Consider the following 27,966-nt stretch of genomic DNA (forward strand, 5'->3'; position numbering starts at 1 on the left):
ACAAACATTTCAAAATGTTCAAAACTTAAGTTCATAAAACCCATTTTCAAAAGTAATTTAGGAGTTGAAGCCCCTAAATCCCATAAACTCCCAATGAGACTTAGGGGCCATTAAAAATGTTATCTGCAATTCTGAAGTGAGTGATTATGTTATGTCTAGAATGTTAACTTGCATGTTTTTTTAAAAGCTATTAAGGCCAAATGGGACCCTTATGATTACCTAGTCTGATCTGCATAACTTAGGTCATACAATTTCTTCCAATGGTTCATGCATCTGGCCAGCAACTTGTGGTTGAACTGGAGCCTGTCTTTAAGAAAGACATTTAATCTTGATTTAAAGACTCCTAGTAATTTACTGCGTCTCTTGGTAATCTTTTTCATTTGTTAATTACCCTCACTTATCTTACAGGATGAGATACATTTGTGTGTATTTTACTATAATTATCTCAGGAATTTACTCCTACATGTAAACAATCCTTGGAAGTTGTCTGCAAAGCTCCTGTTAATTCCTGCTACCCTGGCACCCGTTCTTCACAATCCCGTCTTAAAACCCAGTTCTTTTGGGAAGCCATTTCTGCTTTGAGGAGGTCATTTTTCTGGAACCTGAACTCCTTAAACAGAAATTGTCGTTACATTAGAGAACTTGGATATAAGAGCTTGAATTTGGAGATAAGAAGATCCTTTTATCTCTAAAGGGATGCTCAATTCAATGCATGGTGACAGGTATTTTCCATTCCATGCATCTGATGAAGTGGGTTAGATCCCACAAAAGCTTATGCCCAAATAAATTTGTTAGTTTCTAAGGTGCCACAAGGACTCCTAGTTGTTTTGCCAATTCAAGTTGAGCTCAAAATGCAGGGTTTTTTTTATAAAGCCTTTAAAATAGAACTTAAAATTCTGATGGAAATAGAGCTTCTTAAGCTAATAAATGTCCCCCTTTCAGTATTTGGAACTCAAACGTGTTGGCAACAAGAACCTCAAGGTGAAGTTAATAAACAGAAGGTTTCTGTTTACCCTCCTCAAACCCTCTTGTGTTCTGAGATGCCAACAAGTAGCTGTACTAAAACACAGATTTCCTTTTTAAATTAACTTTCTTCATTTCTAATTTTTTAGTCCAAAAACTAAATGAACCATTAAAGGAAACCACACTAATGAGATGAGCTACAAAGCAAAGCATGCCTAGGGCAACAAACAGGCTTTTTAATTTGTTAAACTTCTTCCATATCTATAACATCTGGCTGTGATGGATGATGTGACTAAATAAATAAATTAGGAATATCAAATGTTTTTCGGCAAGTATTGCCTCTGCTGTTTGCCTTTGCCCAGTTACTCACATTTTTTGGCACAACGGAGCACTAGAATGGACTTTAAAGAGGTGTGAAAGGAGAGAGAGTCCATGGGATGGAATAAACACTAATTTGGGCTATGAAGTCGATGAACCTGATCCTTAACCCCTTGTAAGACTAGTTTGTATAAATAGTGGCACAGAGTGACCTTAAATCTGCCCAAAAGGCAACGTTGTGGGCTTTGTTACCTGCTTCCACCTCCCCTTGTGCACAGGAGGCACCTCAGGGTCACCAGAAAGAGAGAGGAGGAGGGGAGGAGCCGGAATACAATGTGCTCTGCTGATTTGTGGGCAGTAGTCTCTGTCGGTCTGTTTAAGTTAGAGCATCCTGTGGATACTCTAAATTGCTCCAGGGGCTGCTTTGGTCCCTGTCTGGCCCAGGATTGAGAGAAGTGAAGTGTTTTACAATCACCTCTGCCTTTCTCTGTGCTGAGTGTTTGCTTGGTGTACTCGGGTCTGAGCCCTATAAATGTCAAGTGGGAGGAAACCCTTGAAGCCCATTTCATCTGCAGTGTCAATGGGTAAACTAGGTCAATGAAAATAGGAACTGGCCCAAACTGATGCCCTAGAACTAGAGACAAAAGTTTTTTAGTTCAAAAGTGTAACATCTTTCACTGGTATGTTCCTCTGCACTGTCTGCTACCAGCTGAAAGCAGAAGCATCAAAATGTAGCAAAAACGCTGTTCTCATTGCATGACCAGCTCAGCCAGAAGCAAGAAATATCACACAGGGAATTCTCAGGAGATTTACAGCCCCATTGCCAATACATGGGCTTGGATGGTTGGATGAGCATCCAACTTTTGGGCGATTTATCTGAACCAGATCTTGAGGTTTGCCCTTCACTAATGAGGTATTTGGGGTATCCCCAGTATTCCCACATACAGTACTTGAGGAGGCTGTTTTCTGTTTAACCCACAGGGAAAGATCTGGGAAGTGTGGCCCTGCATGAGATAAATGGTGTGCTCTAAGCTTCTATGTCACTTCATGAGAGTGTCATTGAACATGGCAAGTGAGTGAGCTGGATTGCTTTTGAGTGAATGAGCTGTGTGCGAGAGAGTGCTTGGAGTAGTTTGAGACTAGTGCCTGCACTTGGCTGGAGTTCCTGGAAAGGAGGGAGGGCAGAATGCTGGTTCACCTACCCTCTAACCCATCTGTAAGGTTAGCCTCATTTGGACAGGAGCCATATGCTGCATTCTTATAACAGGGATAACAGCAGCTGAACTCATGCTCTGAGGCATAGCGCCTGCCATTTAGAGTTTTATGGGCCTGAGCAGAGGCCTACTGAAATCAATGGAAAGTCTAACATTGACTTAAGAGGGCATTGGACCTCTCTCTCTCTAGAGCCAGTCGCTAATGGGAAGAAGTGATAGACTGATAGCCAGTTGGTATAGATAGGCATAGGGTTCACTGACTTCAGTTTCCAGGTTTTCTTGAAAAGGGGCAGTAAGCCTTATTATAAAAGGATAATTGTCCTCTATGCACAAAAATTTGTATTGCATTTTCTTTTGAGACTGGGATTTTTAAAAGGAACCTAAAGGATTTAGGTGCCTAGCTGGATTTCATTGGGATTTAGGTGTCTGTCCTATTGAAGATCCCAGCCTTAATTTTCCAGTCCCATGGCATCCACTTGTGTAAGCCGTAAAGGACAGTAGGACATACATCCAGTCTAAGCAAAGCCAAACCTGGTATATTGTATGCAATTTTATACAGAACTGCAGGGTAGTATTGACACTGTGAAGCTGGGTGGGAGAAGGAAATGATCCAGCAAATCTCTGTGGGACAAGGATAATGCTATCTGCTGTCAGGGCTCCAGAGGGCCCATTCCTCCTCTATACTCTGGCATACTGTATGGGGACAGAAAGTAGAGTGCACACTCTGTTCACTGAACTCCATTGAAAAGCAGTGACGACTTCTGCCTCTATTCTAGCACTCAGCAGCTTTGAGACTTGCCAGACAAACAGCTGTTTTAACTTTTGTTTTGCAAGTTTTTCAATATTATTCCATCATGCTTTGAAGTCTTTCCATGCATGTGATCTACCTGGCCGTGCCTGTGTGTGCTCTGCATGTACATCAGATGGTATCCAGAGGACCCCAGCATTTTTTCTTTTGCCAGTTTTAGCAAATAAACATCATTCCGGTTTGATAATGGATTGTTGCCCTTTTAATCAATAGAGATTCTTATAGAAAACTGCCCTGTTCATCCGTAGAACAAATTTTACCAGGCTGAAACCAGAGGACCACTATTGTTATCCAAGTGGTAAAATATATCTACCAATTAACCAGCTGGATTCAAGGCCCTGCACTGTTCATGATGACTGACTGAGTGAACTGCTGTCCTGTAATTTCAAGGAACTCTGCGTATGTGTAGCATTCCACCTGCATGTATCACTGTGCAGGGTCAGGGGCAGAGCCACACTTGCCCCTTCTCTTTTGTTCCTATTCCCCTGCATTGACTTAATTCAGCCCTAGCCTTAGGCCCAGCTCCTCAAAGATACTTGGGTATCTAACGCCCATTGAAATCAATTGGAGTTAGGTACCTAAATACCCTGAGGCTCTGGACCTTTGTGCCTAAACCTGTGTTAGATATTCAGTTTTTCATCTATTCTCATTACAAGCAACAAGCTGCCCTCTCTGAGGAAGCTGTGAGTTGTAAAATGAACCAAAAGTTGAAAAAGACCATAGAAAAAAATTAAAATTGAAGTGGGGGAAAAAAAAGCAGCCAAATAACCCCCCTGCCACAGGCAGGTACACTTCCTCATCCACCCCCCCCCCCAAAAGGGTAAGGAAAAGGTTCACCTATGGCAAGCAGAAACATAGGCAGAAAATAGCATATTCATCTGGGGAGGGGGTGTGGGAATGCAAATTAATCTGAAACATACATTCAGTAGCAAGGGGAAAGGATGCTTGGAAAGCAGTTATGTTAAAAGAGAGCTAGAGACGATAGTGGATAGAAAATTAGACATAAGTTTGCCATGCAGTTAAGCAGCCCGATGCAGTTTTGATTTGCATATAGAGAGGCATCGTATCTTAGAACAGGGAGGCATAGTCCTCTCTACAGCTCTGGTGTAACATTCAGAAAAGCAACCAATCTTACAAGGAAGCTGAAGGAATTGCATTGTTTTGAGGAAAGATGTAAGCCACTGTGCAAAGATGCATACCTTGTCTAGATGATGAGTAATGGGGGGATATGGTAACAGGCTACAAATATATCAAACCCAGAAACTTGTTGAATTGACATATGGTAGGTGCAGGCAATGAAAACTATATTCAGAGACCCAGGAAATGAATATCTGAATCTGAAAAACAGATATGCCTTCGTGTATCTAAGACTGCTGGGTCAGGATTTGTTTGCTGGCCCCCAGGGACTTCTGCAAAAGTTTAACAACCTGCTTATAGTGAAAGTATTTTTTTTCATTAGCTTATTGCCAAAGGGAAGAAAAAGCTCACTCCTATCCACATGTGAAGTGCTGAATCCACAGGCCATGTACATTCAGTGCCCAAGTCACTTTTTTCGATAGATGTAATCATACCTAAAAGCCATCAGAGGCCCACATGCTGCAAATCTCATATTCTGATGCTCCCCAGGCTTCTCTGGGATCACTCCACAACAACACAATAGAAAACAAATTTGCCCTGATGCAGAAATGCTAAAAATAGAACACCCCCTCCACAGCCACACACCCAAGCTCAGTAAATAGATGGCCAAGCTCCATATCAAGCCAGAGCCCCATCATTTCAAGCCTTTGATTTGTGGGATACCAAAGAGAGCTTAGGAAGAATGTATTTGTAAAGAACTTTTTACTATAGCCAGGACGTCAAGAATGTTTGCTTTCCAAATCTGCCTCTTCTGGCAGTCATATATGCTTTGAGCCTCCATAAAGATGTTTTCAGAGCCATCCAGATTTATACAGCCTCATTACTGAGCCATCAGGCAGCAATAGATTTTAAGGAAACCTGCTAACAAGTGTGTTTTAGATAACTTTGCTTTGTTGAGAACCTGACAAGGGAACATGATAGTCAAGCTTATCTTCAGGATCATACGGTTTGATCTAATGCTCACTGAAGTCAGTGGGAATCTTGCTGTTGACTTCAATGGGCTTTGGATCAGGCCCATTATGAGAAAGAAACTTGGTATTTAAACTATTAAGCAGCATTTTGCTGAGGAAGCTGAACAGAGGCTCTGCTGACAGACTGAAAAATATGAAACCGAAGTTCCTTTAAGTGACGAGCTTCAAAGGAATGTAGCAATGTTGTTAAACGCTTCGGACAGAGCACAATTGATTCCCCCCCATGCCCCTTTGCATGGTCAGTGCCACGCAAGACCAGCCACTTGCTGAAAGTAAGACCCCAAAGAAATGTATCCGAGCTTCCTATATTGCTTTTGTATATTGTGTATCCAACTGTCAGTTCAGCTGTTTACTGAACTCCATGAGATTGATGCTTCCTAGCTGCTCTGGGTGAAGGAGCCCAACTTGCCCTCTTTGCCTAGTGTAGAAATGAATGAGGGTCACAGAGACCTTTGGATGATGCTGCAACAAAAACAAGCTGAATGTTAAAGGTTTCTTCCAAGAAAATCAGAGACAACTGGGATGTGTGCCCTCTTGGGTTTATACTGACTTTTTTTTTTTTGGTCTTTCTGTTGAAACAAACAAAATGAAGTGTAATTAGTGATGTTATGCAAGCTTATGTTAGCTAACGTTTACGGGTAATTAATGATGGACTGGAGTAAGAAATACCCCAGATATATGGGAAACAACTTTCCAGGTCGTCCTCCCCCCCAAAAAAAGACCTTGAAGTGTATAGGGCCATTCATTTAGTATTTTATAGTGCACACTCGCCTGTCCTTGATGTTCTACAGTGTTTAAATAGTATTAAATCAGGGACAGCTAGATCTAGATATATCTGCAGTGGTGAACGAGGTAAGGATATTTTAAGAAAATTAGATCTCTGGTTAAGCAAAGCCAAACCGATATATCGTATACAATTTTGTACAGAACTGCAGGGTAGTATTAACACTGAGGTTGGGTGGGAAAAGAAAGTGATCCAACAAATCTCTCTATGGAATTAGAAGAATGAGGCTATCCACTGTGGTTGGTACAAGTTTAATCATGTATTTTGACATTTAGTTTTGCAAAAACAAACTACACAGCAAAATGCTGGAGGGTACACCAGGGTATAGGGAATTATTTCCCCATGTCCTGGGACTGAACGGCTTCTGGTATGATGCAAGAAAATCAGTGCAAGAGTTGTTTCAAGGCTAGCTTCCCAAATCCCACTAGTTGGGTGGTAGGAAAGTGTCCCAACAAAAGAGATGCCAAGTTAGAATTTTTGTGACTGCAGCCAATATTTCATCACTTTGGTTGTAAAAAAACAAGTATCATATAGAAGTGAGGCTGACCAACATACAAGAATTGAAATGTGAAATCATTTTTTGCCTGTATTAGATTACTAGCCAAATTGGGAAAAAATTGGCTAAATGAGAGGAAGTGATTAAAAGTCAATAGGACTTTAACTTAAAGGCATTGTCATAGGGCAAGCCTGCCTGTAGCACCCCTTGCTGGCCAAACAGGGCATTGCGGACACTCTCTTCCTCAGATTTTCTCCCCCTGAGGTAGGTATCCTCAGCTCTCCATATACAGGTCAGTGCTGGAGATGTGGCTTGGCCCTCCAGGCAAGTCAAAAACAAACTTAACCCTTTCTGGGATAGCAAGAGTCCAACTAAAAGCCCCAACAAACCAAAAGGTTCTTCCACCTTTTGTGGACTTCTCTTCATCCCACCTCTGGTCCCTGATCTCAGACTCAAAGATAGCCCAGAAAGGGGCTTTCTCCTTTTCCAGTAGAAAACATTTGCCCCCCCCTCAGACTGATTCCCCTGGATTATTTACTAGTCTCACTCCCTGCTTGGCTCTGTCCCTTGCATCCTTCTCTGCTCTGCCATACAGCTCTGGCCCCAGGGATTTGGAGCAATCAAATTTTTGAATTGCTCCACTTCGGCTCCGTTCCAGCTCTGGGCAAAAACCTACTGGTCCATGCTCCAGCTCCGGGCTCCACTCCAAAGCCCTGCCTGGCCCCCTGGCTGTTTCCCCTGGAGCTCTCAGCCTCCTGCAGACCCTGGCTTAGGGCCTTCCACAGGAATCTGCTCTGCTCCCTCTGGTTTCACACTCTAGACCAGGGCCGCCCAGAGGGGGGGCAAAGGGGGCAATTTGCCCCGGGCTCCGCAGGGGCCCCCAAGAGAAAAGCGGAGGCTCCCGCCTCCGCCCCTCTCCTGGAGCCTCAGCGCATCAAGCGCCGAGTCTCCGGCCGAGCCCCTGAGCCCCGCCCCGAGCCGAGCCGCGTGGTGAGGGGGCGGGGCTGGGAGCTCCAACGGGGCCTGAGCCCCGCCCCGCTCAGAGCGGCGTGGGGAGGGGGCGGGGCAGCTGCCTCCGCTCGGCGTGGAGCTCACAGCCCCCCCCCTCACCATGCGGCTCTGAGCGGGACGGAGCTCAGGCCCCGCCGGAGACGCGCTCGGGTAAGAGGATGGGGCTGGAGCTGGGGCTGGGGCCGGGGCCGGGGCCGGGGGGGGAAGCGGGACCCGCTGCCGCCGAAGCGCAGCCCGGTCTTCGGCGGTGGGGGGCCCCTTCTGTTCTGGGACCTGCCGCCGAAGTGCCCCGGAGACAGGGCCGGCTCCAGAGCCCAGCGGGGCAAGCACCCACCTGGGGCGGCCCTTTCCCGGGGGGGCGGCAGGCTGGGCCGGCGGACCTGCCGCAGTCATGCCTGCGGGAGGTCCACCGGAGCCCCGGGAGCAGCGGACCTGCCGCAGGCATGACTGCGGAGGGGACGCTCGGCCGGCGGCTCCAGTGGACCTCCCGCAGGCATGACTGCGGCAGCTCAACCGGAGCCGCCGGACCAGCGAACCGCCCGCAGCTGCGGGAGGTCCAGCCGAGCCGCGCGACCAGCGGACCCTCCGCAGTCATGCCCATGGGAGGTCCGCTGCTCCTGCGGCTCGGGGGCGCCTCCCGGGCATGACTGCTTGGGGCGGCCAAATTGCTAGAGCCGCCCCTGCCCGGAGACCTGCGGCGGGGACCCCCCCCGCCACCGAATTACCGCCGAAGACCGGGCTGCGCTTCGGCGGCAGGTCCGGCGGCGGCGGTAATTCGGCGGCTGGGGGGGCCCCGCCGCGGGTCTTCGGGGCACTTTGGCGGCGGGTCCTGGAACGGAAGGGCCCCCCGCCGCCGAAGACCCCGGGCCCCCGGAATCCTCTGGGCGGCCCTGCTCTAGACTGATCTTTCTGCCCTTTTAGGAGGCCAAGGTGCCCATTGAACTATCACTTGGCCACCTTAGTCCCACCCCCCTCAGACTGGGAAGCAGCTATTATGCCACAGGTGGGTCAGGCCCCATCTTCCCTTAAAGGAGCCAGTCACCCTGTCACGTGTATATTGTTTGCTTCTATATGTTATTACGCTTGCCAAAATTTGATATTTTTATAACTTCAACGGATATCAACATTTTAAACATTTTTCAATTTTTATTCATTTAAATGTTCAAAGTTGAGCAAAATTATAGGGTTTTAAGCATTTAAAATGTATTGAAGTTCTCACATTGTGGGAAATTGGGGGATCTCAGACAATAATTATTTAATGACAGAAGATGTTAAGATTAAAAAAAAAGGCTTTAGAACTGTTAAAACACAAATTGTCAACATCAATGTCAAAATATACAAAGTAACTATCCTTAAATCAAACTCTAAATTCTTAAGCAACATTTGTCTGACTTTGCCTATCTGTAAATTTTGATTAGCATCAATGAGAAATATTTTTTGTCAGTTTGCGTTTGTATGGTGAAATTGATGGTTACTGACATTTGCCGATAAAAATCTAATCCTTCCAAGACCAATTATTTCTTATTTGGATTATGGTAATCCCTAGAGGTTTAAGGGCTCCATTATGCTATACATCTTACAAACACAGTGAAGAATAACAGACAGTCCCTAACCTAAATAGTTTACAAACTAAATGGACAGGACAAAGGAAATTCATTCTACTGATGGGTAGCAGAATCACAGGAAGAAAAAGCCTAGATTTGAACCCAGGTTTTCTAAATCATAGGCCAGTGTTCTAACTACCATACCATGCTTCCTATCAAGAAACCTAATGTTTCTTGCTCACATGACAGATAGGGATACTTACTATTATCCTACAAACTAGCTTATTACTTCTGAAAGACACAAGTAGCTACAATATAGGGATAACACAGAATACTCAAAGCAGCCCTTCTCCTGGAGTTCTTTGCTCTGTGTAGCTACCCTACCCCTACTAACTCACCATTGGGTGAGCTATGACAGCTACAGAAGCAGCAGTGGCAGGGAGCCAAAGAATGGAAGAGACAATGAAGATGAGTGGATGGGGAAGCTGCGGGTGCTTCATTTTTAAGAAGTGCCACCTGATGGACCTGATGGAAGAGAAGATCTGAGGTTTGTAGATGAGTTTCAAAGGGGATTTGAACAGATGGTGGAGGGAAGAGAGAGGAGGCTAAAGAGAGAACTCAAGACATGCGGGTGCAAGCTAGAGCAGAGAACTGTGAAGGTAGACTGCTGGGTGAAGAAAGATTCCAGTGGAAGCCTGTGACTACAAGAACCAGGCAGAGGAAGAGACTGGCAAGCAAATAAGAAATAGAGCTGAGGAACAGATTTGCTGAGTTGGAAAATGAAGGGGCGTGGCAAGGAAGAAGACAAGAGTGGACAGTCCTAAAAGAAAAGAGGAGGAGTCAGTGGCGGTAGCCAGAGTTTGTAGTCCCAGGAGAATAGAAGATAACTTGCAGAAGATTGCAAGTGAGAACAGAAGACAAGACAACTTGCAGCCAGAAAGAACAGAATGGGGAATGCCTGTGAAGTGCACCAACCCCAGGAAGATACGGGTCTACATGACTGGTGACTCCCTACTAAGAATGGACAGGCCTGTCACCAGAGCTGATCCAGTGAACAGAAGGCTGTGCTTTTTGCTGAGAACCAATATACAGGATGTCGACCAGAGGCTCAAGAGGATCCTAATGGGAGTAGGAAAGAATCCATTGCTAATGGTAGGGCCCAGATTTCTGGGGTCTGATATCTGACAGATTTCTTCACCAAACAGTTACCCAATCAACACCACGTAATGCAACGGAGGCGCTCTATAACAGCACGTTAGTTTAGTTTGATTCCTTGTTTTTAAAACTTGCTTCCCTTGCTCCTCAGAATGGTACTATGTACTATCTTAGTACATACTCAGAGCTTGCATGCATGTTTCTAGAATACAGCTGTGCTCAATGCATTTTACAGTATATACACGTAAAGTCTGTAGCTGTTTAATTGTACACATTTATATAGATATTTTAAGCTATTAAATATCTTTGAAATGTAATAGAAATGATAGCTTGATCTGAAATAAGTCAATTGTTTGCACTCCAAGCTACTCTCAATCAAATATTGGTTGAATGTTGGTTCTGATACACACAACTCGATGTAATACTCAATATGTGGAAATGGACTTTCATTAGTTTATCCAAACATGATGATGATGTTTGTGTATCAAATGATAGGATCATGGCTTACAGTTGTTCATAAACTGGCCACTAGAGCATGCATTATTCTCTACAAAAATACTATTTGTGTCACTTTTCCTCTATGTAATAAATAACAAGTGAGAGCTATGCATGAGCACTTAGTTTTTTACTAGTTCCTGCGGTGTTTTTTGTATTATTTTCTGAACTAAACTCTCATTACAAAGACTATAATGATGGAAAACGCAGGTTAAAAAAATCAGCTGGTTTTCTGGAGGTTCTGATTGGGCTTGTACTACAGGATATTTATTCCTCCAAGATTTTCAAAAAGGATCCAGTTCACTCTGTAAAGGACTAGGTTACCTGATGCTGCACTTCCTGAAGTAACTGTCAAAACTGCAGGGGAAGTGAGCTCCAAATAGTTTTACTGTGCTCCGTGTCCTGAAAACAATTAGGCTAGTCGTGTATGTAAGTGTTTGCAGGATCAGGGCCGCTATGCTTGAGCACTTGGAAAGCTTTGGACACGTACCAGAGAAGCTTACATTTCTTATACTGATATTGTTTTTGAATTAAGAAGAGTGGTCAGAGCAGAGAGTTTTTCCAAGAAGAGTGTGTCAGGATAGAATATTAAACCAACAACACATAACAGATGTGTAGTCGTGTTGCTTAATACACTACTGGAAGGCACTCAGATACTATGGTGATGAACACAGTATAAAAACCTATATAGAATAGCATAGAAACCAAATAGTGCCCACTCCTTTAATCAGAAGGGAAACCCTGTTATACTTTCCCAAAACAAGACATTGTAATTATGGTTTAAAATGCCTACTCAGTTTACATTTTTGTCCCATATTCTATATAATTTTGGTATGGCATTTATTATTTTAAAAAATCCTAAAATGAAGACAAACTAGCAAAAAGTAGGGGGGAGTTCCATTTACAAAAAATGAAAGTTGTCATTTTGTGAGCAAGAATTTGATAAATTTTTATTTAAGATTTTTTGCTACTGATTTATTTCAGAAAACCTTTGTGCTTCATGCAGCAACCTGACTCCCCACTCACCATCTGTTAAAACTCAAGGCCGTTTAAATTAGAAAAGTAAATAAATATGCAGCTTTATGGGTGTCACCTTTTAGATGTTTGTGGGTGCTCTAGTAGTGGTGTGATAGGAGTAGGAGATTGGGGAGGAATAGGACAAAAATGCAGTCCCAAATTTGCCTGTGGCTACTGTCAAAGTGTTCATTATGAAAGTCATTCTGAATCTGTTCCAGAAAGGGAAAACACTCCCTCGGTCCCCTTGTTCATTTGGACTCCGAATGAGAATATTTCACTTGTGAGTCCCAGGCTGCGACACTCAGATATATCCCAGACTGGAGTTTCCTACCTATACTAAATGGATTCTAATCATTAATCACATGGTAAGATTAAACTCACTTGTCACCATATCCACTCTTGGTCCCTGTAGCTCTGCAGATGCTACATTAAGGTCTAGTAACTCTTCAATGCAAGGCTGTTTTCTTTATTATTGTTTATTTGTACTTCACTGGATCAAGGCCCATTTGTGCTAAGCACTCGACAGAAGTACAGTAAAACGTAACTGCGCCAAAGAGTTTATAGTCTCCCATGGCCCAGCCTTGTGTTCTGTGATTGCAGATAAAATTGTATGTACTAGAGGTAAGAGAGAGCATTTGAGGGAGTTAAAAAAAGAAAAGCAAACCTATCTGGGGAAAAATTGGGGGGAGCATGGGGGGAGAGATACAAATTCCATGGGAAATAATGGGTGATGCAGGTCTAAAACTCATCACATTTTGCATAGAAAATGTATCACTAAAATTCGCTGCAGCCTTTCCCAGTTTCTCCACTGTAGTGTCTAACATACCCAAGGCTTAAAAATGTATTCCTCTTTTTGTCTCCTTGTTTATGGTGTTAAAATATCTTGTGCTCCAAAATAATCCGATCACATTATCTTAACATGATGAGATGGTACTAGTAGTAATGTGAAAAGATGGAATTCAGTTGGGCAGCCCCACTCCCACTCCAACCCTGGGTAACATAGGGATGTGCTAGGATTGTGCTCTCTGATGTTGTAGATGCTGGGGAGGACCTTGCATAGAGATGTCTGAAGTTTCAGCAAGAAAGTGTCGAGTGTGGTGCTGGGGGGAATGTGCTAAGTACTGTAACTCCTGCTCCTGAGTTATTAAAGTCTGGGTGTGCTTGAATTTGGTGGTCAGGGTTAATCTCTGTTATACGGTGTTACAAATATTTCAGTAACACTTCAGATTAGTATTTGGCCAAATGCTAAAGTGCATTATGTTTTGCTGGAAGGACAGAACACAGCAGGAATCCTTTTCAGGGGTACTTCCCCACCTGTTAGCTCTGTGCAGGTGCAGGGGTCTGCCTGCATGGAGGTTCTTCTGTTCTGTTTTACCTGCATTCTTCCACATATTTCATGTTATAGGAGTCTCAGAAGATGACTCCGCAAATGGTTGTTTTAAGAAAATTTTAACAGCAGATTCGACAAAACCCAAAGAAGGTACCAATGTGAGATTTCTAAAAATAGCTACAGCACTCAACCCAAGGTTTAAGAATCTGAAGTGCTGTCCAAAATCTGAGAGGAATGAGGTGTGGAGCATGCTTTCAGAAGTGTTAAAAGAGCAATATCTGATGCAGAAACCACAGAACCCAAACCACCAAAAAAAGAAAATCAACCTTCTGCTGATGGCATTTGACTCAGATGATGAAAATGAACATGCATCAGTCCGCACTGCTTTGGATTGTTATCAAGTAGAACCCATCATCAGCGTGGACACATCTGGAATGGTGATTGAAGCTTGAAGGGACATATGAATCTTTAGTGCATCTGGCACAAAAATATCTTGCGATACCACCTACAACAGTGCCATGCGAACACCTGTTCTTACTTTCAGGTGACACTGTAAACAAGAAGCAGGCAGCATCATCTCCTGAAAATTGTACTAAACTTGTTTGTCTGAGCCATTGGCTGAAGTAGGAGTGAGTGGACTTGAGAGCCTACAAGTTTTACACTGTTTTATTTTTGAATGCAGTTATTTTTTTGGACATAATTCTACATTTATAAGTTCAACGTTCATGATAAAGAGATTGCACTAAGTACTTGTATTAGGAGAATTGAAAAATACTATTTCTTTTGTTTTTTGCAGTGCGAATATTTGTAATAAAAATAAAGTGAGCACTGTACACTTTGTATTCTGTGTTGTAATTGAAACCAATATATTTTTAAATATAGAAAACATCCAAAAATATTTAAATACATGGTATTCTATTATTAACAGCACGATTAATCACGATTAATTTTTTTAATCACTTGACAGCCCTAATGATAATGCATCAAATTCTGTTCCTAGGATCACCAGTGTAAAACTGGAGTAATTCCATTCAAGTCACTGGAGTTAAAAAAGTGGAGATCGGGAGTGAGAGAAGTGTCTGGCCAAATGTCTACAAAAGTCAGAGTGACAATATTTTAATATTACAGCACACCTGCCATGGTCTCTAATGTATCTGTGTTTGTTGTTTAGGTTCTTGTTCATTAACCTGTTCTAGGTGATTGTGTAAAAGTGAAGGCAGAAAAAGTAGTCAAATGCAATCAGCTCTCCATTGTTAAATTGACACTAATGTAGCCAAGTAAGGAGGAAAAACTTAAAAAGTTTAAAATTTATGGAGATTACACAATAAGACTCTGTAATTTCTTTCTTTCTCCCTAGTGTACTCCACCTAATTTACTCAGCTCTGATCTTTAGTTGTGGGGTTGGAAAATTATAGACTTAATGTTTTTATTACATTAGATTATTGTGGGTAATCATTGATGACAGGTATAAAGCGCAATAGGATTACTGGATAATCACTAGGATTTAGTGTCCTCTTGTTTTGTTTTGGGATTATAAAAGAGAATGTCAAATTATTTCATGAGACAATGCATAGCTGTAAATCTTGGAGATTAACACAGAGATGTACTGAACGACCTAAAAATACTACAATGGTTAAAGAACAGAGACATATCCTATGGGAAAAAGAGAGACAATCCTGAGCTTGTTATAATACAATGTAAATGTAAAGTATCAAGAATACAGATTCCATCACTGGAGAGGAAAAATGGGCTGTCCAGTAATTAAAGCATAGGATGGGGAGATGGCCAAGTGGTATCCATTTTTGAGATCTGACATAGATTTTTCTATGGGATCACAGCCAAATCACTTATAATCAAGTTTTTAGACAGGTCCATTGATATTGGATCTCTTAGTCTTTTGAGATGCCCAACTTTTGAGATGCTTTATCTGATTTTTCAGAGCATCTAAGTGCTTACATTTCCTTCCCATTGACTTCAGCTGGAGTTGCGCACAGTCAGCACTTCTGAAAATCTGGCTTGGGCTGTCACAAAATGGACACACACATTAAGGCACTGAAAGTCAGTGGCCACTTTCGTGAAAACTTGCTGAAATTCTTGATGTCTCAGCTTTGCTATCTGTAAGAGGAATGTAAGGCTTAATCTAATTAAGATCCTCAGCTGGAAGGTGCTGTAGAAGTACAGAGTATTGTTGGATGATAACTTGAGGCTTGATTCTGCAATATTGCAGTCAGTGGCTAAGCTCCCATTGATTTTGATTGTGCAAGCCTTGGAGGTGTATATAGTCAGAGTATTGTCACATATTCAGAGTTCTGTTTGTGCAGGAAGAGCAGAATATCAGTCAGGGGCCATCTTGTGAGTCTGAATAGAATTTTCCATTGGACACAGTTGTAATAAATTTGGCCACAAATCTACTGCTTTTTTGACTGGTTATTAGAATGGAAGGGTGCATCGAAACACAATTGCTTTGGCAGTAGCAGGGTAAATTTTGATTTATACAGAAATAGCCTCAAGTCTGTATTTAAAAATAAGCAGGGTAATGTAGAGAGATCAGCCCAATTTATTTCCTTTACAATAAAACACGGACAACCAATTCTGATGATCATTGTTGGAAGTTGTATTTTATTGGGCACTGCTACCATCTGTTCTGGTAAGTAATATCAAATTTTAGTTTTGGGTTTCTTGTCTCTGATATATTTTGGTATCACAAATTAAAATTAACTCAATAAGATGAGCAGGGCTGGCTGACTACTTAAAATATATTTGTCAATTTCATAAATATTACCATTATTTACTGAATTCATGATTTGGTGGATATTTGACCAGCCTTCGAGCTTGCTGAATTATTTATCTAATAAAAAACTACAAAATTCACTGAGTAATATTTTTTATTACTACAATTCAATGTTCTATAATGATCTCAGTTCTTTAAAGCAGAGTCCAAAATGTACTGTCAGTGGCTCCATGATATACAATGAAAAGGTCAAATTATTGATAGCTGTGTATATTGTTATAGCAAACGTCACCATGTGGTCCTGCTACACATAGTCTTGCTAGTCCTTTGTCGTATTGTTTGAGCATTGTTTCATTTTTGGAGAAATGCTCATGATCTGAGATGAACTTTCTGTCTGGAGGAGCTGTGGCAAGCAGCAAGGGTGTTTGCTGTCTCTTGAGACCGTTGCTCTTGGGAGTTACACATTGGGGTGTGGGCTGAGAGTTCTGACAGGGGATTGACTGCAGGGTGTTTGTGGCCACCTCGTCTCTATGGCTATATCCAGACTCCATGTCATGTATTTCTCCTCCAATAGGAAGCTAGGGGATGTCTGCACTGCAGCTGGGAGGGAGCCTCCCAGCTTGAGTAGACAGACTTGTGCTAGTGGGGCTCAAGCTAGCTTGTTGTGTATTTGGTTGTCATGGGTTTTGTTACTATGGCAACTGAGTTAGACTATTAAGGGATAGCTCAGCCGGTTTCAACCGGCTGAGTGAGCTCTCTGTGTCTGTAAATAAAATGGAGGTTTTGGTTAGCTGTCCGCTCTCTGGCCTCAAGTGATTGCTTCCTACACCGGCTGCCCCAAGGATATAACATAGCGCACTAAAAATAGCAGGGTGTGTGTTGCGGCTGGGGCGGCAGCTAGAGCCTTCAGCCCACCGGACCCCCTGACAATGAACTTGACTTGAGTGGCTAACCTGAGTCTCTGCCAGAGCCACAATGTCACACTGCTATTTTTAGCACACTAGCTCAAGCCCTGCTAATGTAAGTCTGTTCACCTGGGCTGGGACACTCACTCCCAGCTGCAGTGTACACATACCACTAGACCACAGCCTTCTGGTGGCAGAGGAGCAGCAACAATATGTAACCCATGCTAGGAGATTGGGACTTTGTTCCCCTCTAGTTGCTCGTCCACGTAAAAGATTAATAGGTCTATGTGAAGGGGAGTCCATCCCACACAAGGCAGGCCAGGTTGTTAGGATAATTAACTTGATAGGCTGCAGCTGGGGGAGAACCAGGCCCTGAAAAGCTAACTGATGATGAATCCCAGCTGGGCAGGGGCAGGCTGAGCTTGTAGAAAGCCAGCGAGCTGAGCAGAGAAAAGGGCTGCAAGCTCTGCAAATTGCATGTGGTGCGAGTATGATGACTCTGTTGTGTGTGCTGCAGGTGGCAACGGGAGAAATGCCTATAAATTGGATGAAATTGTTAGATTTAACTTTCTGAGCTAAGGTTAATGGACATAGGGAAGATAAGAGCACTATGTGAATATACGAGGACCGCTGGGAATTAAGTAACTGAGTGCCACAAACTTCCACATACTCATGGGGACAAAAGATGGGTAAAAGACGTGGGTGGAAAGGAAGGTTTAGAAGAAATTAAAATCTTTAGTTGTGGGAAATCAAACTATAGCTGGATGGTTGTCTCTCCAGTTGTGGATTTAGAATTATATAATAAAACAAAAGAAGAGCAGGACCATCATCAGTCATTGTGGATAGTTCTCTGAAAACATACACTCAATGTACAGCAGCAGTCAAAAAAGTGAATAGAATGTTGGGAATCATCCAGAAGGGGATAGTTAATAAGACGGAGAATATCATATTGCCTCTATATAACTCCATGGAATACCCCCATCTTGAACACTGTGTGCAGATGTGGTCGCCCCATCTCAAAAAAGATGTATTGGAACTGGAAAAGGTTCAGAAAAGGGCAACAAAAATGATTAGGAGTATGGAACAATTGCCGTATGAGGAGAGATTAATAAGACTAGGACTTTTCAGGTTGGAAAAAAGAGATGTCTGAGGGGGGATAGATTGAGGTCTATAAAATCATGATTGGTTTGGAGAAAGTAAATAAGGAAGTGTTATTTACGCCTTCTCATAACACAAGAACTAGGGATCACCAAATGAAATTAATAGGTAGCAGGTTTAAGACAAATGAAGTATTTTTTACACAATGCACAGTCAGCCTGTGGAACTCCATGCCAGAGGATCTTCTGAAGGCCAAGACTATATCAGGGTTAAAAAAAGATGACTAAAATGACTAAAAAAACCCAACTAGATAAATGACTTAAAAAAATGACTAAAAAAAGAACTAGATAAATTCATGGAGGATAAGTCCATCAATGGCTATTAGGCAGGACAGACAGGGATGGTGTCCCTAGCCTTGCCAGGTCTACACTACTGTGATAAATCGATCTGAGCTACGCTACTCCAGTTACCTGAATATTGTAACTGAAGTTGATGTAGCTAGATCCACTTACCGTGGTGTCTACGCCATGCTGTGTCAATGGACGTTGCTCTCCTGCTGACTTACGTTACACTTCTTAGGGAGGTGGAGTACGGAAATTGACAGGAGAGCGCTCTCCCATTGATTTAGCATGTCTTCACCAGACCTGTTAAATTGATGCCACTACATTGATTGCAGCAGCACTGATTTAGCTCCGTAGCTGGGAATGGGCAACGGGATGGATCACTTGATGATTACCTGTTCTGTTCATTCCCTCTGGAGCACCAGGCATTGGCCACTGTCAGAAGACAGGATACTGGACTAGAAGAGTATAATGTAAGGGCAGGATCAGATGATAAACAGTCACATAAAAAAGAATCTGGCACATCAGAAAAGGGCAGACAAATAAACAGGGACAAGTTTTTAAAGTGCTTGTATACAAATGCTAGAAGTCTAAATAATAAGATGGGTGAACTAGAGTGCCTTGTGATAAAGGAGGATATTGACATAATAGGCATCACAGAAACCTGGTGGACTGAGAGCAATCAATGGGACACAATCATTCCGGGGTACAAAATATATCGGAAGGACAGAACAGGTCGTGCAGGGGGAGGAGTGGCACTATATGTGAAAGAAAATGTAGATTCAAATGAAGTAAAAATCTTAAGCGAATCCACATGTTCCATAGAATCTCTATGGATAGAAATTTCGTGATCTATTATCGACCACCCGACCAGGACAGTAATAGTGATGATGAAATGCTAAGGGAAATTAGAGAGGCTATCAAAATTAAGAACCCAATAATAGTGGGGGATTTCAATTATCCCCATATTGACTGGGAACATTTCACTTTAGGACGAAATGCAGAGATAAAATTTCTCGATACTTTAAATGACTGCTTCATGGAGCAGCTGGTACGGGAACCCACAAGGGGAGAGGCAACTCTAGATTTAATCCTGAGTGGAGAGCAGGAGCTGGTCCAAGAGGTAACTATAGCAGGACCGCTTGGAAATAGTGACCATAATACAATAGCATTCAACATCCCTGTGGTGCGAAGACCACCTCAACAGCCCAACACTGTGGCCTTTAATTTCAAAAGGGGGAACTATACAAAAATGAGGGGGTTAGTTAAACAAAAGTTAAAAGGTACAGTGACTAAAGTGAAATCCCTGCAAGTTGCGTGGGCCCTTTTTAAAGACACCATAATAGAGGCCCAACTTCAATGTATACCCCAAATTAAGAAACACAGTAAAAGAACTAAAAAAGAGCCACCGTGGCTTAACAACCATGTAAAAGAAGCAGTGAGAGATAAAAAGACTTCCTTTAAAAAGTGGAAGTCAAATCCTAGTGAGGCAAATAGAAAGGAGCACAAACACTGCCAACTTAAGTGCAAGAGTGTAATAAGAAAAGCCAAAGAGGAGTTTGAAGAACGGCTAGCCAAAAACTCCAAAGGTAATAACAAAATGTTTTTTAAGTATATCAGAAGCAGGAAGCCTGCTAAACAACCAGTGGGGCCCCTTGACAATCAAAATACAAAAGGAGCGCTTAAAGATGATAAAGTCATTGCGGAGAAACTAAATGGATTCTTTGCTTCAGTCTTCACGGCTGAGGATGTTAGGGAGATTCCCAAACCTGAGCTGGCTTTTGTAGGTGACAAATCTGAGGAACTGTCACAGATTGAAGTGTCACTGGAGGAGGTTTTGGAATTAATTGATAAACTCAACATTAACAAGTCACCGGGACCAGATGGCTTTCACCCAAGAGTTCTGAAAGATCTCAAATGTGAAGTTGCAGAACTATTAACTAAGGTTTGTAACCTGTCCTTTAAATCGGCTTCGGTACCCAATGACTGGAAGTTAGCTAATGTAATGCCAATATTTAAAAAGGGCTCTAGAGGTGATTCCGGCAATTACAGACCGGTAAGTCTAACGTCGGTACCGGGCAAATTAGTTGAAACAATAGTTAAGAATAAAATTGTCAGACACATAGAAAAACATAAACTGTTGAGCAGTAGTCAACATGGTTTCTGTAAAGGGAAATCGTGTCTTACTAATCTATTATAATTCTTTGAAGGGGTCAACAAACATGTGGACAAGGGGGATCCGGTGGACATAGTGTACTTAGATTTTCAGAAAGCCTTTGACAAGGTCCCTCACCAAAGGCTCTTACGTAAATTAAAGCTGTCATGGGATAAAAGGGAAGGTTCTTTCATGGATTGAGAACTGGTTAAAAGACAGGGAACAAAGGGTAGGAATTAATGGTAAATTCTCAGAATGGAGAGGGGTAACTAGTGGTGTTCCCCAAGGGTCAGTCCTAGGACCAATCCTATTCAATTTATTTATAAATGATCTGGAGAAAGGGGTAAACAGTGAGGTGGCAAAGTTTGCAGATGATACTAAACTGCTCAAGATAGTTAAGACCAAAGCAGATTGTGAAGAACTTCAAAAAGATCTCACAAAACTAAGTGATTGGGCAACAAAATGGCAAATGAAATTTAATGTGGATAAATGTAAAGTAATGCACATTGAAAAAAATAACCCCAACTATACATACAATATGATGGGGGCTAATTTAGCTACAATGAGTCAGGAAAAAGATCTTGGAGTCATCGTGGATAGTTCTCTGAAGATGTCCACACAGTGTGCAGAGGAGGTCAAAAAAGCAAACAGAATGTTAGGCATCATTAAAAAGGGGATAGAGAATAAGACTGAGAAAATAGTATTGCCCTTATATAAATCCATGGTACGCCCACATCTTGAATACTGTGTACAGATGTGGTCTCCTCATCTCAAAAAAGATATTCTAGCGCTAGAAAAGGTTCAGAAAAGGGCAACTAAAATGATTAGGGGTTTTGAGAGGGTCCCATACGAGGAAAGATTAAAGAGGCTAGGACTCTTCAGCTTGGAAAAGAGAAGACTAAGGGGGGATATGATAGAGGTATATAAAATCATGAGTGATGTTGAGAAAGTGGATAAGGAAAAGTTATTTACTTATTCCCATAATACAAGAACTAGGGGTCACCAAATGAAATTAATAGGCAGCAGGTTTAAAACAAATAAAAGGAAGTTCTTCTTCACGCAGCACACAGTCAACTTGTGGAACTCCTTACCTGAGGAGGTTGTGAAGGCTAGGACTATAACAATGTTTAAAAGGGAACTGGATAAATTCATGGTGGCTAAGTCCATAAATGGCTATTAGCCAGGATGGGTAAGAATGGTGTCCCTAGCCTCTGTTCATCAGAGGATGGAGATGGATGGCAGGAGAGAGATCACTTGATCATTGCCTGTTAGGTTCACTCCCTCTGGGGCACCTGGCATTGGCCATTGTCGGTAGACAGATACTGGGCTAGATGGACCTTTGGTCTGACCCGGTACGGACGTTCTTATGTTCTTATGTTATGTTCTTCCAAGGGGAGTAGTGGGGGCAAAAGACATATCTGACTTTAAGACTAAGCTTGATAAGTTTATGGAAGGGATGGTATGATGGGATAGCCTAATTCTGGCAATTAATTTTGGTAATTGATCTTTGATTATCAGCAGGTAAGTATGCCCAGTGGTCTGTGATGGGATGTTAGATGGGACGGGATCTGAGTTACTGCAGAGAATTCTTTCCTGGGTGCTGGCAGGTGAGTCTTGCCCACATACTCAGGGTTTAACTGATCGCCATATTTGGGGTCGGGAAGGAATTTTCCTCCAGGGCAGATTGGCAGAGGCCCTGGAGGTTTTTCGCCTTCCTCTGCAGCATGGGGCATGGGTCACTTGCTGGAGGATTCTCTGCAGCTTGAGGTCTTCAAACCACAATTTGAAGACTTCAATAACTCAGACATAGGTTAGGGGTTTGTTATAGAAGTGGATGGGTAAGATTCTGTGGCCTGCTTTGTGCAGGAGGTCAGACTAGATGATCATAATGGTCCCTTCTGACCTTAAAGTCTATGAGATGGACCTTTGTTCTGACCCGATATGGCCATTCTTATGTTAATCAAATATGACTACGATTTATGAGTCCATACATGGCAAATGGGGTCAGCACTGTCAAGTCAATTCTGACAGCTCAAGAGATGACAACTCAGGTACAGTGGGAAGAGCCTTTTGTATCCCTGATACTATCCAAATTTGTGGTCACTATGATGGCCCAATTGATGGGCATAGTGTTAGCCCTGACCTGGGTAAGGGATGTCTGCCCATCTGTGACTGCTACCCTCTCTGACTCTTTACTGGGTATAACTGCGATTAGAAAGGGGGCTTCAGAAAGCAGGAATGACTTAACCAATGGAATCCTGTTCTGAATTATAGAGCTAATACAATTGGGTTTACATATAGTTATAATGTGGATTCCAGCACACGTGGGGATACCAGGCAATGAAATGGCCCATAAAGCAGCGAAAAGTGACTTAAAAATGAGGTTGTTGACATAAAGATTCTTTTGAGTGAAGAGGATTTCAAAAGTTTGGTCAAGCGAGAAGTTAAGAAGGAATCTCAAGAACCATGGACCAAAGAGAAAAAAGGACGAAGGTTCTATGAAATATGTCCTAAACTGCAGGATGATGATATACACAATAGCTATGAAAGAAGAAGTGAAGTAACTAGATTACGAATGCTAACAGGTCACTGTCACCTGAATGGTAATTTATATGTACTAAACAAACACACGGATTGTGCGACACATGCAAAGTGCAAGAAACAGTTGAGCATCTGCTGTGGCAATTCAGGGAGAATTACACAGAAATAAAGATTCTTTATAAAGAACTGAGATGCCCCAAGGTGAAAGAATATAGTCTGAAAGGATTGGAGAGAGTACCAGGAAAGTGGAGTTGCATTAAAAAAGCATTACTTTGCTTTTTAAGGAGAGAGGACTGGGTGAGAGGATATAGATTGTTGCTTATGTGAAAACTGTGGTAGGTGGTGGTCAGAGCCTCACATGCTGAGGCTGCTGCACCATTAAATGACAGAAAAAGAAAAAAAACAAAAAGGAAAGGGAAGTAATCTGCAGTCACTCCCAAAGAGGAGGGAGGTGTGTTTGGGGCTGCAAGAAGCCAAAGAATGGAGTAGTATAGAGTCACTTCCTGGGCGCAGGGAGTTTGGTGTGGTAAACCCAGAGGACAGGGGGCCAGAAGCAGAGAAGGGAAGTGGGAAGGAGTCCAGGGAAATAGCAACAGAGTCTGGGAGCAAGAAGATTGGAGTTGCTAGACATAAGGTCCCTGAACTGGAATAGTGGTGGGCCTGGGTTCCCCTACCAGCCACTAGGAAAGTGGCACAGAGCTTGGCCTTGGATCAGAAGACTGTGTGGAATGGGAGCTGGACTGAGGATCTAGTGGGACTTTGATACCTTGGAATGGGAGGATTACATAGTGACCTGGCCGAAGGGATGAGTCACAAAGAAGGAGCACCCCGAGTTCCAGAGAGAAAGAAGAGCCATGGTGTGAGGAAGGGGGCATCAGATCGGAGTGAAGCTAATCCCCAGATGTGGCCACAAGGAGACACCCAATGATGAGTGAACCCTGTGGCCATCTCCTACTACTGCCAGCTAGGAGACTTAGTCATTTAGCTCAAGCAGTAAATACTCATGGCCCAAGTGGGGTAAGTTATTCAAATATTCACACCCCAGCTAAACAGGATGTGTACCCATGCTGTTGCTGCTCGGCATGAAGGAAAGTGTCTGCTACAACCCTAGCTCCTGTGAGAGTCCTCAAGTCCCCTAGCTCGCCTCCATATGCATGAATGTAGGGAGCCTACAGCCATGGGTCCTACGTCTGCTGAGGATTTCTCCACATCCAGGGGTCTCAGGGCTCATTTCCTGCCTGAGCATTGTACAGAGGTGAGCATTGGTCAGGACTGAGCTCTAGTCCTGATGTTCAGCGTAAATTCTCCCCCTTTTCTTTTCTTCCTATACTCCTAGTAATACTTTATAGCTCCACCTTAAATAGTTCCTTTCTCTGGAGTTTTCACACCCTTCAGATATTTGAAGACTGTTACAATGTTCCCAGTTTAGTCCTCTCTTAGCCAAAGTATAGATCTTTAGCTCAGTCTTTCCTCATATATCAATGTGTCTAACTTGTCCAAAAGATGCAGGCTCCCAGCATCCTTCTAGCTGAAGAATTTAGACTGGAAACAATCTGTAACCATTTTGTTAAGCTGGAAGTTAGGTATCCAGGCACATAGAGTAATGCAAAAATGTTTAATTAGTACAATATCCCAAGAAGAGTAGACTGAAGATTTCCCTCCAATGCTCTGGCCACAAAGTATCAACTTTAATAGGAATTGCATGGCACTATGCACTGAGGTAGCATTTTTTTAAATCACAAAATTATGGAATAACTTTGGTTATTTGATGAAATATGTAGCACCTATGGTGTGAATATACAACTATAGTTCATTTAACTGAAACTAGTAAATCTGCCAAACCGTAGCAACAATGTGACGTTACTGCAATAGAATGTGAAACGTTGCAGTAGGGCTTGATGTTCATGTCTATAAACTTAGCAGCTACCTCTCAATACAATCTCTGAATGAAAAAGCCTTAATGGGCATAAATATAATTTATCAACCCAGGAAAAATCAGCTCATACACAGCATCAGGTTTATACTGAAGTGTCTGCTGGTCATGAATCTTTCAAGCTGGGTTGATTCAGGCACAAGGAAGTCAAATGACTTGCCCAATTTCTGCAGGATGTAAAGTGGGATTAGGGTCCTTTGCTCTAACCTCTAGACCAGCAAAACCTCTCATCAAAGTTTCTAGGACTACTTTTGTGTACTCCTATTTCATAATTTAAGGTTTGCTGTGGAAAATATTTAGGGATTAATTTATATCCCTCAACCCTGCATAAAATCCATTCCTTTCAAGATGCTGAAGAGAAATTTCTTGGTCTTAAAAACAATCTGCATAAAATGCTAATTAAATAATAGATATTTGTAGAAAAACTGTTAATTGCTTAGTTGCATTTTTTATTACCTAATGAAAATTTGTAATTATAAAGCACAGTTGTTATATGAAGCCTGTAATGACAGGAGGGAAATGAGTATGAATTTACTGTTGCTCAGCTGTATCGCTTTTATTGCCTTTCCAATAAAGTAGCCCATCTCCTCATGTTATGACATGCTGCTTACTCCCTCTTGAAGTGAAGGCTAGGGCCAGGCAGGCTCTTATGTGGATGATGATAGCATAGATGAATTAAAGAGCAATTAGGTGTAATTCCCTGGACTTCAACTGAGTTGCTCCTGATTTACTCAGGTGTTGGATCAGAATCAAACATTTCTGCAATGGAATTCATCTTACTGACTTTCAGTGGGAGTTGGGTGTTGAACTACGCTTTGTGCGCCTGGATGGCTAGCATTCGGGAGCTGACAGAACCACTTTTCTCTCCAACTTCTGCTTTCAATGCACGACTGCAACAAGAAAGGTTCCATTTACTCTCCCTCTTAAAGATCCATAATGGTCCTTTTGAAAATTGGACCTTTAGGCTCCTAAGTGTCTAAATAACTTTTGAGGCTGGAACTTGGGTTCCCAAGTCGCTTAGGTGCTTTTGGAAATTGTACCCCTGCTCTGATTCAATTAAAGGGCAAAAGTTCAGGCCCTTTACTGTCTCTGAAACAACTATGCATTCTCTATTTGTCCTCACCTTTAAGTAAATTACACAAAGTTGGACTGTGACACCTTTACTCGTACTGAATAGAGTTGGTGGAGATTTTTGGACATCAAAATTTTTCTGGTGAATAATGGTCTTTTTTGGAACACAGATCTTATTGTATAACATTGTCAACTTTCTTTGAATTTTTAATTTTTTTGCAAAAGTTTCTGGACACATCAGTATCTCAGTAATTTTTGTAATCAAATTCTAATTTGAAATTACTTATTGAACTTTTTTACTGGCAGCAAGTTTGGTAAACCATGTTTATTAACGTCAGACATGATCTCAATGAAAATCACTGAAACGTTAGTGAAAAATAGAAAATGGGTCAATTTTCAGCCCTGTGAAATGGAAACAGCTTCAAAATGTTGACATTCCCAGTGAAACTGTTTTTGAGGTGTACCAGCTCTGAAACAGAATCCTTTACTCCAGGAATGGTCCCTTTTGAAATAAATGGGACTGCATGTGTTATACAGTGCAAACTAACCTAAGGCAGGATAGCTCAACCTGGACCATGATGGCTACCAACAAGACCTAGTTATCCTTGAATTAATATGTCACAATGACCTTCTCAAACGTGTTGCTAAGATCTTGTCTACACTACAAATGCATTGCTAGTACATCTCTATCAGTATAGCTACAGCTGTGATGACAGAGCCCTCTACTATAGAGACAGTGTGTGCTAACAGAAGGAGTTTTTCTGCTGGCATAGTAACACACCTAACTAAACTGTTAGCTGTGCCAGCAGAAGCACTTTTCTCTTGGTGTAGTTGTGTCCACAGTGGGGGTTTTGCCAGCATAGCTACGCTGGCTTTTGAGGATGTGGTTTTTTTTTCCACATCCCAGACCGGCATAGCTACAATGATAAAATGTTATTGTGTAGTCCAGGCCTAAGACTCTTGTAACATGTAATGTGATGTACAAAGATATAAGTGGCATCTGAAACAGCAGAAATCTCATTGTATGGATTCTCCTCTTACCAGTGTCACAGAAAAGGGTGAAAATGGATGTGTCTCATTTCAGTGTTTCATATTGTCTCAATGAATACTGATACACTTTTAATACCAGAACAAAATCTCCAGGGTGCTTATTCATTATAAAAATAATTGTATATCTAATCTCATTATTTGACTTAATTATTAAAAAGTTTTTTTCTCTCTGAGGCACAGTATTGACATATTGAAACTGACTGTGACGTGTTCGGTCACAGAGACCCTCTTGGGACTGTCACCTGACGTGTTGAGATTACCTCTGAGCCAGTTTTGCCTGCCAGTTTGGGATTCCAGAACCCTGCCGTGTTGAGCCAGACATGCTAGCCTGCTGCAACACAGACCCAGGTCTGGTCCACGCCCCCACAGTTGCAGACTTTAATCAAAAACTGCTCAGCAGATCACTTATCTCCAGCACCCAGAAACCCAGCTCCCAGTGGGATCCAAACCCCAAATAAATCTGTTTTAATCTGTATAAAGCTTATACAGGGTAAACTCATAAATTGTCCACCCTCTATAACACTGATAGAGAGATATGCATAGCTGTTTGCTCCCCCAGATATTAATCACTTACTCTGGGTTGAATAATAAAAAAAAGTGATTTTATTAAGAATAAAAAGTAGGATTTAAGTGGTTTCAAGTAATAAAACAGACAAAACAAAGTAAGTCACAAAGCAAAATAAAGCAAAAACATACAAGTCTAAGCCTAATACATTAAGAATCTGATTACAGGTAAAATCTCACCCTCAGAGATGTTCCAATAAGCTTCTTTCACAGACTGGACTCCTTCCTAATCTGGGCCAAATCCTTTCCCCTGGCACAGTCCTTGTTAGTTCCAGCAGACATCTTAGGTGGAAAGTAGGAGTGTTCTCATCACTGGCAGCCCCCTTTGTTCTGT

Source organism: Mauremys mutica, chromosome 9 (assembly GCF_020497125.1).
Source record: "Mauremys mutica isolate MM-2020 ecotype Southern chromosome 9, ASM2049712v1, whole genome shotgun sequence".
NCBI classification, from domain to species: Eukaryota; Metazoa; Chordata; order Testudines; family Geoemydidae; genus Mauremys; species Mauremys mutica.